Source organism: Canis lupus, chromosome 15 (genome assembly GCF_048164855.1).
Source record: "Canis lupus baileyi chromosome 15, mCanLup2.hap1, whole genome shotgun sequence".
In the NCBI taxonomy this organism is placed as follows: domain Eukaryota; kingdom Metazoa; phylum Chordata; class Mammalia; order Carnivora; family Canidae; genus Canis; species Canis lupus.
Window position 1 is genome coordinate 26186686 of NC_132852.1, and position 17463 is coordinate 26204148.

General features: G+C 41.3%; 1 long non-coding RNA gene across 3 annotated transcripts in view; it reads left to right on the plus strand.

The window, feature by feature from the left end:
* Positions 1-17463, plus strand: part of LOC140604757 (uncharacterized) — a 29657-nt gene that overhangs the window by 1267 nt on the left and 10927 nt on the right. For 2 of the 3 annotated variants that reach the window (XR_012007570.1, XR_012007568.1), the window contains exons 2-3: positions 5697-6711; positions 6793-7088. This is a non-coding gene — a long non-coding RNA (uncharacterized lncRNA). The remainder of the gene's footprint in view (positions 1-5696; positions 6712-6792; positions 7089-17463) is intronic. The other variant, XR_012007569.1, reaches the window with a different exon arrangement.

A 17463-nucleotide genomic window follows, 5' to 3' on the forward strand; every position in this document is an offset into this window, starting at 1 on the left:
GGGCCGGGGCAGCCGGCGGCGCCTCCTCGTCTCCGCTCCTGCCGGGCTCGGGCGGGAGCGCCAGGCGGCCGCGTCCCCGGCGCTGGGAGGGCGCGATCGGGAAGCGGCAGCGCCGCCCGGCGGAGCGGCCCCACGTGACCGGCGGAGGCGCCGCGTGTCCCGGCACCGCCCCGGGGGCGGGCTGCGGGCCGGGGCCGGTCCCGGGCGCCGCGCGGGCCTCCCCCGCCCCTGCCGGCGCTCGGCCTCCGGCGCTCGGGGCCTCCTCCTCCCGGCTCCCGCCTGGGGCCGAGCCCCCGCGGCCCCCGCCGGCTCCCCGCAGCCCCTCGCCCTCCGCCCGCCCCGCACCCACCGCGAGGGGAACGGCGGGCTCGGGGCCTGCGGCGCGCGGCGGGAGCTCAGCACGGAGCGTGGCCGAACAAAAGAAGACGAGAAAGCGGGCGACCATCGCTCGTGCGGCAAACGTTCACTGAGGCCCTGTTTTGTGCCAGACGGACCGAGACAGACCGACGTTCCCGGGAAGGCTTCGAGCAGGCCCCCTGGCCGGCTTCACTGTGGGGGTGGGGCGGGGGACACGCAATCCAAGGGCTTTCCATATATTTTATTTTTTTTTTTAAGATGTTATTTATTCATTCATGAGAGGCACACCGAGAGAGGCAGACGCAGGCAGAGGGGCGTGATGTGGATCCCAGGACCCCGGGATCACCCCCTGAGCCCCCCCCCCCCCCCGTGCCCCTGCAAGGGCCTTTTCTGTGCAAGGGTCTCCCAGTTACCCTCACAACCACCCCGTGAAACAAATCCCGTATTCCCATTGTACAGTTCTTTTACTCTCATTTCAAGAAAATAGTGGCTGTTTCAGACAAAATTCACAGTCAATTTTAAGGTTTCTTTTTCCTCCGGGAGGACCTCCCCTTAAGGTCACGTCTACACTAAATAATTTCTTCAGAATATACTGAAACCTTCAAAGCTACTGGGTGTCTGGATGTCACCTCCCTCACTGCCTCCGAATTGGTTAACAATGAAGCAAATGGTTTTCGGAGACACAAGACTAATGGTGATTGGTTAAATGCACCACTTAGCACACTGGCTCTCCCTTCACTGAGGATGCTGTCATTTCGGTAGTAATAGTTTGTCTTGGTCTGGAAATCTGCCCCCCTCCCCGGGTTGGTTATCAAGCCTTGGTCCTACACCCTTGTAACTGGAGGATGCTCCTGGGGTCAGGCAGGTCCCGCAAGCTCCCACACCACAGGTGAGATGTGGGTAATTATCAGGGAGAGCTGAGCTGTGTCCTGAAGGAACTTCTTGGAAGAGCCAATTGCTCAAGGAATCCCCCAGCCTCCCACCCCAAGAGAAGTTCTAGATTACCTATGCTGACCTTTTATTTTCACAGAGTAAACAGGCCCCAAATAAGGGACTTCTCAATCAGCCTATCAGGTAAAGGGCAGACCCAGGCGTGCCAACTGCCCACGTGGGTTATTCCTCTGAGTGCATCACCTTCATGGTGTTAAGTCAGTCCCCAAATTCTCCGCCTTTAGCTCCTTCCAACCCAAATGTGAACCTCAGCCTCAGGAAAGAAATTGGAGAAGACATCAGCACCCTACCCCACTTTCAATGGCTACACTGAAGTCCCAAAGATCTAAATGACCTATGGTAAATTGGTCCCCTTCGGAAGCTATCAGAAAATTATACTTCCAGGGGCCCCTGGGTGGCTCAGTCAGTTGAGCATCTGACAACCAAATCTTGATTTTGACTCAGGTTTTGATCTCAGGGCTCAGATAGAGCCAAATCTTGATTTTGGCTCAGGTTTTGATCTCAGGGCTCAGATAGAGCCCTGCATGGGGCTATGCAGCCAGCAGGGAGTCTGCTTGAGATTCTCTCCCTCTCCCTCTTCTCCTCCTGTCCCTTCCCTCCACCCTTCCCCATCTGCGAAAAGAAAGGAAGAAAGAAAGAAAAAGAAAGAAAGAAAGAAAGAAAGAAAGAAAGAAAGAAAGAAAGAGAAAGAAAAGAAAAGGAAAGAAAAGAAAAGGAAAGAAAAGAAAAGAGAGAAAGAAAATTATACTTCCATTTTAAATGTCCTTGAAAACTCTGCCCTTCCTATGTCAGGAGATAATCTGAGATTTTCTTTATCTGATAACAAAAGCTGGATAGGACTAGAGAACACCCCATTTAGGACCTCTCAGCCTTCACTGGAATGCTGAAGCCTGGTGTGAATGCTCAATAGGAACGCTTTTTTTCTGAGCCCTCTGCCTGCTATGTGTTGCTGCAGTCAGTAATGTAGGAAGCCTTGTAAAAAGTCTGGTCCAAGAGCTCTTTGAAAGTCACTATGCTAAAAACTAGAAAGTCAAATCGGGAGAATGCAATGATAAAATAAAACTCCAGGAAAATAAACTGTGTCCAGCTGGCTCTTAAATCCAGGCAAGAAAACTCGTGCCCCTGGCATCCAGCCTCACACTGCATCGGGTCCTCCTCTTGCCACACCCCACCCCTAATAGAGAAGTTCCTGATGGGCCAAAGAGAATGATGGACATGCCCCCTCAACCTTCTAGAACACATTTGGTAGAAAGGACCCTAAATTCCTGGTGCAAACAGCCTCAAGGACCCATCCCTGTATGCCACAGTCTCCTCCCTGCGCTGGATGGGGTCATGGTTAGGATGAGAGGGGACATGAGTATGCCAAGCTTTTTAGCCTAATGTAGCATATTTAGATATTTAGGCATATGTTATATGGACCTCTGTTTATTCTCTTGCCCCTTGCACTGTAAAAGTTAGGGGTGTCCCTGCACATTAGGGTTTTCCTAAAAGCAAAAAGCAATCATTTCAGTTTGGAGAAGAGAGATTCTGATTATTAAAAAATTTCTTGCCTTTGACTTATTTATCTAATGCTATGGACCTAATCTATAAACTTCGCAAATCGGGAAGCGGCAATTGACCCTATTTTTCTTTTTTTTTTTTTTTTTTTAATTTTTATTTATTTATGATAGTCACACACAGAGAGAGAGAGAGGCAGAGACATAGGCAGAGGGAGAAGCAGGCTCCATGCACCGGGAGCCCGACGTGGGATTCGATCCCGGGTCTCCAGGATCGCGCCCTGGGCCGAAGGCAGGCGCTAAACCGCTGCGCCACCCAGGGATCCCGACCCTATTTTTCTTAATCTGAGATGGTTTTCATTTTCACTGATACCATGATTGTAATAATATTCCATGCAGATGGGTTCCTCCCAGTGCTGACTGCTTAGGTACCAGTCATTTCAAGTAATGGGAGAGCATACTTGAGGAGGCTGGGTCTTAAGCAAGGCCTTAAAGATATGGCTGGCTAGAGGAGAGGATCCTGGGCACTCAAGCAACAACAGCCTTCTACTTATTTTTTTAAAAGATTTTATTTATTTATTCATGAGAGACAGAGAGAGAGAGAGGCAGAGACCCAGGCAGAGGGAGAAGCAGGCTCTCTGCAGGAACCTGATGCCAGACTCGATCCCCAGAACTGGGATCACACCCTGTGCCAAAGGCAGATGCTCAACGGCTGAGCCACCCCAAGAGTCTCCGACTTAAAAGTCTGTCAAGGTCTGTCCAAATGGCCCTGGTGACAGTGGTACTCTGCTCTTACTCCCTGCTAAGCCTAGCAGCGAGCTCCAAGGAAGCTCTGGTTTCTTTCATTCTGTCTTCAACATGTTCAACTTTCTTCCATCTTGATAGATTTTTCTCTTGACCTTACTAACTAACCCCCTAGCTATTGTCTCATTGCTTTCCATATTTTCCCTGTTACATGTCTTACGTAAGCAGTCCGGAGTCAGCAGTCAGGCTCCTCTCAACTGGTTCCCTCCTTGGGCTCAGTAATCTGGCTTCCATCCTCACTGTGCCAGCAGCCCTGCTCCCTAAAGGTGAACTCACCCTTTTTCCTTCCATTGTGAAAAATGGTAAGCAACTCCCTTTGAAAACTTTCTCCCTCCTTGGCCCATAGGATATTTGGTGTCACAATAAGTTTTGAGTTTTCTTTTTTCCTTTTCTTAAAAAAAAGATTATTTATTTATTTTTAAAGATGCTATTTATTTACTTGATACACACACAGAGAGAGAAACAGCATAGGCAGGTGGAGCGGCAGGCAGAGGGCAGAAGGAGAGGGAGAAGCAGGCTCCCCACTGAGCAGGGAGCCCTATACTGTGCTCGATTCCAGGACCCTGGGATCGTGAGCCCAGCCGAAGGCAGATGCCCAACTGACTGAGCCACCCAGGTGCCCCCAAGTTTTGGGTTTTCACAAAGAACCTTATAAAGACTATTTCCTTGTAGAAATCTAATTTGCAACTAGAATGAGTGCTATGAAATGATCCACTAAGACAACTCCATGGACAAACCTGCCAGGACTTGCTGAGATACGGATAGCTTCTTATAAAAATATTTAGCTATTATGCTCTTCCTGTTTATATGTATATTATTCTGTTTATATTAAAAATGCTTAATTTGGAAAATCATGTCAGTTTCCTTTTCCAGTGACTTTTAATTTTATCAACCACAGCATAATCAAGTCTTTATTTTAGGGTAGCCAAATGTCCCAATGTGCCCAAGACTGAGGGGTTTCCCAGGATAGGAGACATTCTGCACCTAAAACCAGGGCAATCCTAGGAAACGAGCACAATTAGTTAACCTACTTGGTCTTTCAAAAGAACCCTTTTTCTGGCTCTCTCTTTACCTTTCAGGAATTTAGAAAGCACTGCTTCCCAGAAATGCAGCATTTTACTTGCTTCAGCTGCTTTAGACTTTCAAAATTGTTCTGATTTCATTGGCTTAGTAAATGCTTACTAACTCATCAAAGAGGATAGTCATGAGCTTGAGGTTCTAACTAACTTTGGAGTATGGAAACTACCTGTCTAGTCTTGAAAGGAAATGTTTCTCTCCCTTAAAAAAGCCTTCCGTGCAAATGAGACCAAGAGAGGTGGGCTACAGCATTTGCTTAGTTCTCGTCTTGAAGTCTGGAGAGGCCAGTATATGCTGCCTTTATCATGAAAAGTGGGAAGGGTTTCCCACATTCTCCATTCTTATAATTTTAGATCCAGCTAATATTTTGCTTTAAAAAACCAATAACAGAGGGATCCCTGGGTGGCTCAGCGGTTTAGTGCCTGCCTTCAGCCCAGGGTGTGATCCTGGAGTCCCAGGATCGAGTCCCACGTTGGGCTCCCTGCATGGGGCCTACTTCTCCCTCTGCCTGTGTTTCTGCCTCTCTCTCTCTCTGTGTCTCTCATGAATAAATAAATCTTTAAAAAAAATAAAAATAAAAAACCAGTAACAGCAAAAATACTTCCCTGTACCTATATAAAGGTAAGTAAAGGAAGATCTCACCTCTGTGATTTTAATCAATGCATACCGTTCTTGGCTTGGTTTTGTTGGAGATAGAAGTGGAGGAAATAAAGGGAAAAACAGAAAGAGGTAAAGAAGATTTTAGGCTTGTCCCAAGGAAGTGGATTATAAATAAAGCCTTAAGAACTGACTAGGACAGTTTAGCCACAGAAGATCTTGAAAGTCATGTCATCTCTTTGGTACTGGGCATGACTAACCAAGATATCAAAGAATAATCACCCATAACAGTAGCTAAGGTGTGTTAAAGTTTGTGTGCTGAAGCACTGCGTTGTAAGCTTCGCATACAGGCTTTCATTTGATCTTCACAGTAGCCTTGAATAACGGGTTCCATTTTTTCTCTTCATTTTACAGATGGAGAAAAATGAAGATAGAACTATTGAGGGGTGTAATCCAGACTCCAAAGACAGCAGAGTCCAAAGCTCATGTTTTAATCACCGTGCTATTTCTTTGAGGAGAGGAATGGGTCTTATTCACTGTCGGCAGACTGGGTGTTTTAAGCTATAGAGAAGTTGTACCAGCTGGAAAAATTGAACTTTGCTCTTACTTACTGAAGAATGTCATACTGGGCAGCCAAAAGCTCTAAACAAACAGAATCTCCAAACTACAAGGAATGGGTTTAACATCTGTTGTTAAATGTCACAGCAGGAAATGGAATTTCTCTGCCATTTGTAGATAAGTTGTGTTTGATTTGTTTGTCTATTTGGAGAGAAAGGATTTAATACAAGTGTCCATAAAACCTATACTTCAATTAGAAGGCATTTCAGATTCTATCTTTTGGAAAGAGCATTAAACAAAGAAAAAAAGGGGGAAAAAGGGGGAAAAAGGTAGAAAACCAAATTATTAAGCTAAGATTAAGATGTACAAAGAATCTGGCATCTTTTGTCTTTTGTTTAGGTAAAACAAACAACAACAACAACCACAAAAAGCCTTCAATTTCCCTTACCCATCTTTGGACTCACTGTCTGTATTTGAATGCAAGCCAGTTTATATCAGCATTGGCTAAGAAGTCTGAGTGGTCACTTAACTACCAACAGAGCATAAAAAATGTGTTCAAGACACTGACTCCCCCAGAGAGCAAAGGCAAAATTATACCAATATGTCTGTTGTTTTTTCTTTCCCCTGTGCTACAGAAAACAAATTTATCTTGGAATGGGCAGCATTCAATTTAACATTGGATCTCTTTGTGTTTCCAGGTCAGGCGAGAACACATATGCTCCTACTGAGGAAAATAAACTGCAATGTATTTTTAGCATCCGTTGGAAGTGCTTTCAGCTGAAGATATTCTGCAGGATACAGACTATTTCACTGAAGGCCAAAGGATTGGCCACAACGTCACCTAGAATTCTGGAACTTGTCCTCGGGATCTGTAAGTAGCAGAGCCCCTGAACCCCTCACCCCACCCTCCATCATTCTCAGTCCCAATCCTGTTGCAATCATCTTCTTTCAGAGAAAAAAGAAAGAAAATCATTCCAGAAAAAGACAAATGAAAAACACCTGTAGAATAGTCATGACAAATGGTGCTAACTGTAGCACACCTGGCACTCTGAGATGAAGCATGTCCGGGAGGGAAGAGGGAGCATGGGGAGCAGAGAGGATGTCTCCCATTCCTTTTCTGCCTAATGCTGAAGATAAGCCATGAACAGGAAGCCACTATATGGTGCATCTTGGAGGAAAGTGCCTGTGGGTGCCCTTGTGGGATAGAGCAAGGCACCATTCCAGCAGACCTAGCAGCTCCATGGCATGGTGAGTGATAATCAGATGGTTTCAGCTTCCTGGCCTTCCCCCCAAGAGTGTTGCATGCAGCCCTGGCAGTAGACTTTTAGTTACTAGTCTGAAATGCGGTAAGTTTGTTCATGGGATTTGGCGACAGTGAGACAAATGGTTTAAGACTTGGCCTCTGCATAGTTTTGAAAAATATTTTTCATTTTTAAAAGCAAATTTAGTTAACTGGTAGCTTTTAAATAAACGACACGGGAATATTGCATCCTCCTTGTGAAACGTTGTATTTCTAAAATAAATCGTCTCCAGTGACATCTACAATGACACAGAACCCATATCATAAAGCACAGCATGCCATCAGAACTGCAAAGTCTTCCCAAAAAACTCTAGTTTAGGTTATTATAATAAAACAACGTATTTATTTAAAAAAACAGGGAAGCCAAAGTTACCATTTATGTTCTTCCTGATATTTTATTACTCCTGTAGCAAAAAGGACTTTCTGTTTCCTCTTCCGTAATACAGAACAACAAAACCTGATTCCCTACCTACCCTACCGTATCCTATGAAACAGTGAAATGTCTTGGAATAATGCCATGTAAATATAAGGAACTCTGGCATGTTGAAATACAAGCGAGTTGGTCATGGCTTCGTTATTCACCCAACAAATATTTCCATAAGGCTTTGTGCAGGGTTCCTGAATACAAGAGAACTCAAGAAGGCTTCTGTCCCTCTTGTCTTCATCAAGGTGGAAAAATAAAGTGTCATCTACCGTAGATTAAAATAGTCTTCAAAAGTGTGGTCCTCTGATACGTTAAAAAGCTAGTGTCCTTTTTAAAATGTTCAGAACAGATTTGAGGGAACTCTAGTGGACTGCTAAGTTTCATTCCTTTGTTCCCAAACTGCCCTGGCTCTTCAGATGTTACAGAACAATTTGAGGAAGCTTTTCCCTTCCTCTGTAAGATAATACTGTTCCATGGTCTTTGTGGTTCTCGAGTACAATTATATTGACATGTAATTTACATTCTCAAAACCAAGAATATAAAGTTTATGTATTAGGAGTTTGGGTTTTGTTCTAGCACAGAAGATGAACTGTATTTTTTTTTTACATTGGCTTTTTAAAATAAGCCTTTTAAAAACAATTTAACATGATGTACAACTCAAATAAAAATATGCCTCAAGATTAACTGGAAAACCTGTAAGAGTTTTATCCTGGGAGTTTAAGTTTATAAGGGCAGAGAACTAATTTTCCCTGTAACCTTCTGAGTTCTTGGCTGAGGTCTCTGTAATAATAGATTGACAAGAGAAAGACTAACGCAAGTTTATTAACATGTATACCTCATGTAAAAATGGGAGATACCCAGGGGAAAAAATGAGTAATTCAGGGATGCCTGGGTGGCTCAGTGGTTGAGCATCTGCCTTTGGCTCAGGGGGTGATCCCAGGGTCCTGGGATGAGTCCCACATCGGGCTCCCCACAGGCAGCCTGCTTCTCCCTCTGCTTATGTCTCGCCTCTCTCTCTTTCTGTGTCTCTCATAATTAAAAAAAAATAAAACCATTAAAAAAAAGGGAGTAATTCAAAAGGGTGACTTAGAACTATAGCTTATGTAGCATCCTCAGCTAAAAACAAGGGAAGATGTGGGGGAAGGCCAGTGAGGGGCAGCAGGATTGATAGGCACATTTAAATCAGCACCATCTCTATTGATGAGAGTCTGAAGTTGTCCCCAGGGACTAAGCTTTATCCTGCCTGGTAGAAAGGGATACTTTTGTAAATTTATGTATGTGCTGCTTTCAGGTAAATGGGAGAAGATACAGCTTTTCTCATATCTGCTTCTCAGTTGCCTTCAGCTCAAAATAATCCACTTGTACTCAAGTGGCATATTCTGAGGCAGCATATTCTGTTACCCTTTGGGACTGAAAGTAAGGATGAGAGTCTTTTTTATGGGCCCAAATGGGAAACTGGAAACCATGAGCATGCTATGCCTAGACCCGGGAGGAGGACAAAGCCAGTCCACCAAGAAAGAAAAAGGCAGACATGGAATGATAGCAGATATAAAAGAGAACAAAATTTCTTGAATTTCCAGCAAAATTTTAGTTTCTTGTCTGATATTCATGAGTCTTAGCTACATTCCTTGCCCTAAAGACTTGGGATAAATCCTTTGCTTTTGCTAGAGCACCTTGAATTGGTTTGTCTTTGAAACCAATGGAATCTTAGCATAGACGTTCGTATCTGAAAGTGAGTTTGCAAGTTACAAACCATTGAAGAAAACAGTCATGTCAAAGCAGATTGGGTGAGAAGTGAATAGTCCTGGAAACAAAGGAGAATATGTTAAAGTGTGTTCAGTTCTTGCAGGCTTTCAAGGAAGTGCAAGGAGAGCAAGAGGAGATAGGCTTTGGGCCAAGACTGCTTGGAGAAAAGCAGAGTAAGAATATAATCATGAACCAGCAGGCTTCTGACTGTAGCCAGCCATCTCAGACTGCTCAAAGTCAGCCTAAACAGCATTTAGAAAGACGAAGTATGGATCAATACAACCAGATTCTGTGTTATGACTGCTTTGGAAAATGAAAGTGCTGGGTTCATCGAGAAAATGTATAATCTCAGCAATTAGAATGGAAATATCGATGAGAAAAAAGAGGTGCTGAGGACTTCTAAAACTTCAGCTTTAACTCCTCAAACCCTCCGTGTGTGTCCCCTTCATTCATCCTATCAGATCAACACAATGAGGGCTGCCCCCACTGTAAAATAGTCCAGCTCAAGTAAATCTGGAGATACGGGTACCATTTTGCAATACATTAGAGGGAAAAAGTGCCACCATAAGCTAAAGAAAATGAAAAACAGGAAATATTTTCAAAACATGTAACATAGGGTTTATATTCAAGATATATAAAGAATTTCTACAAATCACTTTGCAAATGATGACTATCATAATAAAAAGTGCAAAGAAAACAGCTTATAAGAATACAAACAAGTATATGGAAAAGTGGTTTAATTTTGATTGTAATCAAAGTAATGAAAATTAAAATAGAAGACCATATTTAGCCTATCAAATTGCCATAGATTTTTTATGTATGTATACTAAACTTTATTTTCTTCCAATTTTTTGAGGTGTAATTTACATACATCACTGTATAAGCATCATGGTTTGACTTATGTATATTATAAAATCATTACCACGGTAATCATTTATATCTGTCATCTCATACAAATACAATAAAAAGAAAAAGAAAATGAAGAAAAAATTAGCAATATAAATAGAAGAATAAGGAAAAAGAGCACTCTGAGATTGAATTACAGCTAGGAGTATTCGTACAATTTTGTTTAGGGTATTTAATAACATGCAGCAAAATCCTAAAGAAATAATCTACTCCTGAGAATTGTCCTAAAGAAATAGAGAGGCTCCCAAAGATCTTTGTATAACAATATTCAGTGAAGAAAATTGAAAACACTCTGGACTTCCAGTAATAGCAACCTGGACTTCCAATAATAAAATAAATGATTAAGTAAATGTTGGCATGCCCATATGATAGAATATATGTAGCCATTAAAAATTGTTTTCCAGGGGGTGCTTGGGTGGCTCAGTTGGTTAAGCATCTGATTCTTGATTTTGGCTCAGGTCATGACCTCAGGGTCTTGAGATCAAGACCTGTGATGGGATCGCCCTGGGCATGGAACCTACTTAAGATTCTCTCTCCCTTGCCCTCCGCTCCATCCCTCCCCCGCCACAGGCTCTCTAAATAAATAAATAAGAAATTGTTTTCTAAGAAAATGTAATAATAACTTTAAAAATACCTATCCAATTATATTTGTTGAATGTATCAAGATATAATTCATCATATAAAACATGGCCTGGGGCAGCCCTGGTGGCTCAGCAGTTTAATGCTGACTTCAGCCCAGAGAGTGATCCTGGAGACCCGGGATCGAGTCCCATGTCAGGCTCCCTGCATGGAGCATGCTTCTCCCTCTGCCTGTGTCTCTGCCTCTCTCTCTCTCTCTCTCTCTCTCTCTGTGTGTGTGTGTGTGTGTGTGTGTGTGTGTCTTTCATGAATAAATATATAAAATCTTAAAAAAAAAGGCCTGACTTTGATGTAACCAGATACGTACATACCTATATGTATATGTACATGTGTGTGTAAAAATACACAATAGAGAAAAGCCTGAAAATATATGCATCAAATTGTCAGTAGCTGTTACCTCTGCCTACTGGAATTACAATTTGATTTTCTTCCTTTTTCTGTTTTCCAAATTTTCTATAATATGTATTATCTTTAGCATTAGATTAAGTTATATTTTAAAAGAAAGCCAAGTAAGGGCATCTGGGTGGCTCAATCAGTTAAGCCTCTGACTTTGGCTCAGGTCATGATCTCAGGGTCCTGGAATTAGCCTGGCAGACTCCCCGTTCAGTGGTGAGTAGTGGGGAGTCTGTTTGTCCCTCTCCCTCTGCACCTCCTTCCTCCCTGCCAGTTCATGTTCTCTCTCTCAAATAAATAAATAACGTCTTTAAAAAATATAAAAATAAAAGAAAGCCATACAAAAACATATATGGATTTTGTTCAAGCCATCAGAACACTTGTTGTGTTTAATGTTTTATTTCTATATTTCAATTTGTGATTTGAGAGCAAATATGTTCATGAGGAAATCCCTCCCTGACCTGGAATCTAAGCTTCCTTCTCGGCCTTAACGTACCCATTATCCAACATGTGCAATTTCTCCAAGTTAATTGCATGAGACTCTTAAAACGGGGCATTTTTAAATGCCTTTCAACAATATCAAGAGTATGGTTGCCTGGTATCACAATACAAAACATGTAGTACAGAACCCTCATGTCCAGCTACAGGAAACATTTGAAGCACATGAAGCTCTGAAAATGCTGCTTTGCTTAGCTTTAATCCTGGTAAACAGAGTTTTCTCCTCCACCCCTCCTTTTCTGACACCATATTTTTCTAGTCCCTCCTCCTTGGTCTACAAAGAAGTAGACAAATGCATAAAGATGCAAAGGCAACAGCAGATAAGGAGGCCGAGAGTCTCAAAGCATGATTTCAGCATGAGAGAAAAAGTCTGGGCTAGTGACCTATATCAGACCCTGGTTTGCCTCCAGCCAGCATTTGAAGAGAGGACAGTGCTTAACGGCTTGTCCACAGTAATGCAAATATGCCACCTGAAGACATCACGTGTGAGAATTTAAAGCACTATCAGGAGCTAGGTCAGGACGTTTAGGCCAATGGGGCCTCTCATACCAATTGTTTAAGTTTAGATGGACTCTTGCTTAGACATTTTATAACCAAGTGATAGCAAAAATCGCTTTGTAACTAGAGTGAACTCTCTACCCTACCTCACTCTGTAGCTGTGGGTGGACCACACAGCCACAATCACTGCCATTAACCATAAAAGGAGAGAGTTGAATTACTCAGATGCTTAAGTGGGGTGTCAGGTGGTCTATGAACATATGAAATTATGAGCAAAATCATATGCATTTTTAAGGGAGAAGATTTTTCAGATACTCAATCCATGAATCCAAAGTGATTATGGCCCCTTGAGTAGTGTAATCTTTAAATTCCATTCAACATTAATATTCTACGATTCTCCATTAATGCATATTTTGGTTAGCACTTTTATTTAATGGTATTGGAGAGCTAATGATTGGAGAATTCTATTTTATACCACATTCTGTTTATTCACACTTCAAATTGGTGAATATTATTATGTCTTCCAACTGTAATATTGGATTGTGAAGTGAATACTATTATTTCCTCTCTCATTTACCTGGAGCTTTGCTACAGGAGAAGTTTGTTTATGTACTCAGAGCTACAACATGCTAAAAGCTTATTAAAATAGTTAATCAATTATATTTCACATCAATGATGGACAATTTGCAATTATGTGAAATTGACACAATTTGCTAATTTAGCTAATCTATTTGAACTAAAATAATAAATATTAAAAGTAATATATGTTAAGAGCAATTTTATGTAGTATCATTTCTATATAATCCTGGTGTTAACCGTAATATAATATTTTTAAAGAATAGATTAAAGTGGGGATAAGTCATAAAACTATAGTTGCAAGACCTTAAGCCCATCAATATATAGTTAACTTTAATGAATTCAGATTTTTTCATTTCCTGCTTGACATCAATAATGCAAAATACCTATTCACACTGGTCTACCTGACATTACCTATTCTTCCAAGAGACCACACTGGAAGTGACTTATGATGATGCAGGCACATGGCATCTTGTTGCCCTACAAGCCAATTTGCAGGTGTATTGGGAAATTCTCTCCGAGAACAAACATGGGCAGTGTCTTTGCCAGGGGTGCTGAATCAACATGCCAGAGCACAGTTCTCTTTCCCGACCAGCCAAACTGGGCATACAGAGCCAGCCTTGCTCTCTGCAAAGCTGTCTCATCACATGACAGATACCATATCCACTAAACAAAACAGCCTGGCTGCACAAACTGTGGAGAGCAGTTTGTTTTTATTTTCAAAATAGTTAACTTTGTATTGTCAGACTATCTTTAAAGAGACATAGTACGGGCTTCCTACATGGAGCCTGCTTCTCCCTCTGCCTGTGTCTCTGCCTCTCTCCCTCTCTCTCTCTCTCTCTCTCTCTCTCTGTGTGTGTGTGTGTGTGTGTCTCATGAATAAATAAATAAAATATTTTTTCAAAAAAAAAAAATAGGGACGCCTGGGTGGCTCAGTGGTTGAGCATCTGCCTTCGGCTCAGGTCATGATCCCAGAGTCCCGGGATCCAGTCCCACATCGGGCTCCCTGCATGGAGCCTGCTTCTCCCTCTGCCTGTCTCTGCCTCTCTCCCTGTGTTTCTCATGAATAAATAAATATAATCTTTAAAAAAGAGAGAGACATAATAAAATATTTACAGATAAAATGGTATGACACCTGTCATTCGGGCATTGATGAAACAATTTTGGCCATGTGTTAATTAAATTTAAAAAGAAAGGAAAAAAAGAGCAGAGCTATAAGCATATATTGCTGTTACATGAAATAAAGATATAGATTACATTTTTTACCAAAATGCAGTATCCATTATATTATTATTATTTAAAGATTTTATTTATATATTCATGAGACACAGAAAGAGAGGCGGAGACATAAGAAGAGGGAGAAGCAGGCTCCCTGTGGGGACATCCAGGAAGGACTCCATCCCAGGACCCCGGGATCATAACCTAGCCGAAGGCAGTTGCTCAACTGCTGAGCCACCCAGGTGTCTCCATTATATTTATATTATTTTCTGTACTGTTTCGTTTGCCTGAAATATTTAATATTTTTTAAAACTTTTCTTCCTATTTTGATTGTAAATATCTTAGTATGTTTTCCTTTTTCAGTACTGCAGTCTGTAAGATATAAGCATCTAGAAAGAATTCATTGTGTTCTTTTGAATGAACCTTCAGCTTAATCAATAAATGTAGTGACTTGTTTGAGAGCATAGAGAAAATACAAATTATTCCTTTGGAGCCCTCATTCCAGTGTCATTACTTTTTAGGAGTCACATTTTTCTTTGCAACTTTGCTAGGTTAAAAAAAAAATGATGTAGCATCACCATAGAATCTGCCTAAACACTAACACAGGGGATCCCTGGGTGGCTCAGTGGTTTAACACCGCCTTCAGCCCAGGGCGTGATCCTAGAGACCCGGGATCCAGTCCCACATCAAGCTCCCTGCATGGAGCCTGCTTCTCTCTCTGCCTGTTTCTGCCTCTCTCTCTCTTTTTGTGTCTCTCATGAATAAATAAATAAAATCTTAAAAAAAAAAAAACACTAACACAAACTTAATACTGATATAGTTGAGTTTGCTCATTCAAACTGAGGGTAGACTTAAACTAATTAAACTAAATATAAAGTAAACTAAACTATATATTTCCAGAGAACAACATGTGCAGATTTTTAAAATCTAGAATATAATGAATACTAATAAATATATGACTAAGAAAAGGATGTCCAATGCTCCCTTTCTGGCATTCATGTGCTGGCCTATAAATCATCACCATCTATTTGGAACAGAAATCTAGGTATATTACTTTGACTCTTAGGATGCATGGGTTAGCATTAATTTAAAATAACTCTCCTTTAGGGGCACCTGGGTGGCTCAGTCATAAAGCTTAAGCTTCTGCCTCTGGCTCCTTGCTCTGTGGGAAGTCGGCTTCTCCCTCTCCCTTTGCCCCTCCCTCTGGCTTGTACTCTCTTGCATGCTCTCTCTCTCTCAAATAAATAAATAAAATATTTAATAAATTTTTTTTAAAAAATAACCCTCCTCTCACTCACTCTGACCTAGATACAATAGCCTTTGTATTATTCTTGAATATCCAAGTACATTTCATTTTATGGTTCCTTCTGTTTAGAAATCTCTCTCCTTAAAAAAAAAAAAAAAGAAAGAAAGAAAGAAATCTCCTAAGATGTTTGTATAAACAACTTCCCGCTCTTTTTCTTGTAATCTTTTCTACAGACCTCTATAACCAGCCTTATTAAATTGGATCCCCACTACCACTCTGCTTAACTCTCTACCTGTCTCCTATCTCCTCCTATCCCTTCCCTAAGCATTTATCACTACCTGGTATATGTTTCTTTGTTTCTGTGTTTGTTATCTCTTTCTCATACAAGACTATAATTTCATGAGGACAGGGATTTTTTTTTTTTTACCACCTAGGCTGTGACACACACTAGGTCACAATTCTTACTATTTGTTGAATCAATGAATGGACAAAATGTTGAAAATGAACATATGGTTAAGGAGACTAACTTCTAGCTAGAACAATGAACTTCAGTCATATCTTCAGCAACCTTCTAGGAACTTTCATGGAATTGAGTTACACCTATTTTTCATTTTCCACATGCATTATAGAGAGTTAATTCTTTCAATTCCTCTATGAAATATATGTGAATACTCCATTTTACAGATGGGAAAACTAAAGCAGGAAAAAACTAAATTCCTAAAGATCAATGCATGAGTCAATATTAGAGCTAGATAGATTTAGAGAATTTTGGATAGTCTTTTTTTAAAAGATTTATTTATTTGAGAAAGAGAGAGATCACAAGGGAGAAGCAGACTCCCTGCTGAGCAGGGAGCCCCATGCGGGACTGGATTCCAGGGTCCTGGGATTATAACCTGAGCTGAAGGCAGATGCCCAACCTACCGAGCCACCCAGGCACCCCAGGTATTTAGTCTTGAACAACTGACTCCCAAAGTCATTTAACTACAGATTGTGTGCTATAATTCATTTAAAAGCATTTACTATTCCCGAATTTGAAAGTCTCTCAGGTAAGAAACTGATTTGTTGTGACAGTACATGACTCAGTTACTGTAAATGTTCTTTCAAGAACTTGTTCCTTAATCCATATCCAGTAATTCACAAAGAAAGTTGCTGTCTTAGCAGAAATACATGGTTTGTAAGTATTTTACCAATTCATCTCATTATTCTTGTCTCCCATTTAATTTTAAATGAATTCTATGACTCCAAATCTATTGGAAACATGAGGGAAACCTTTTATGTAGTATCTGTAAAAGATTTTCTCAAGTCTAATTTTACTTTCGATTCCTCAAATGTTGCTACAGATGATTTGACCCCAAAATTCAGTATGTCAGAAGGATCACACAACTTTTTTTTATTGAGAAGTCCCTTTTTCTTTAAAGTTTTTATTTATTTATTTGAGAGAGAAAGAGAAAGAGCATGCATGAGCAGGGGGAGGGGCAGAGGGAGGGGCAGGGGGAGAGACAGAAGCAGGCTCCCCACTGATCAGGGACCCCACCATGGGCCTCCATCCCAGGACCCCAGGATCATGACCTGAGCTATAGGCAGATGCTTAACTGACTGAACCACCCAGGCACCCCAAGAAGTCCCTTTTTAAATAGGGACAGTGGTTCCCAAATTTGATTGCATTTTGAAATCACCTGAAATATTTACAAATACTGATACCTGGATTCTGAAGTTTAGCCAAGATAGATACTTTTGGGGGTTTCCTGACATGATCCAAGAATGAAATCCAGGAAAGAAGCAAAGCTAGAGGACTGTGGATATAAAGATTTCTAGATTTCTCTGTAATTCCAGATCTTTTAAACTATTAGTATGTTTAGTATCTTATTATATTCTTCACCCTGAGGCTGTTTCTTGGAAGAATCTGGTTTTACTACCTAACATTTTTTTTTTAAAAAAAGAATGAACATGACGGGGAGGGGCAGAGAGAGAGGAAGAGTATTTCAAGCAGACTCCATGCTGAGCATGGAGCCCCACTCAGGGCTCAATCACATGACCCCGAGATCATGACCTGAGCTGAAACCAAGAGTTGGTTCCTTAACTGACTCTGCCACCCAGGTGACCCAACTATCTATGATTTAAGTTAAATTGGGCTAAAATGAAAAGGATGTCAAGATGGATCCCAACAACTGGAATAAAG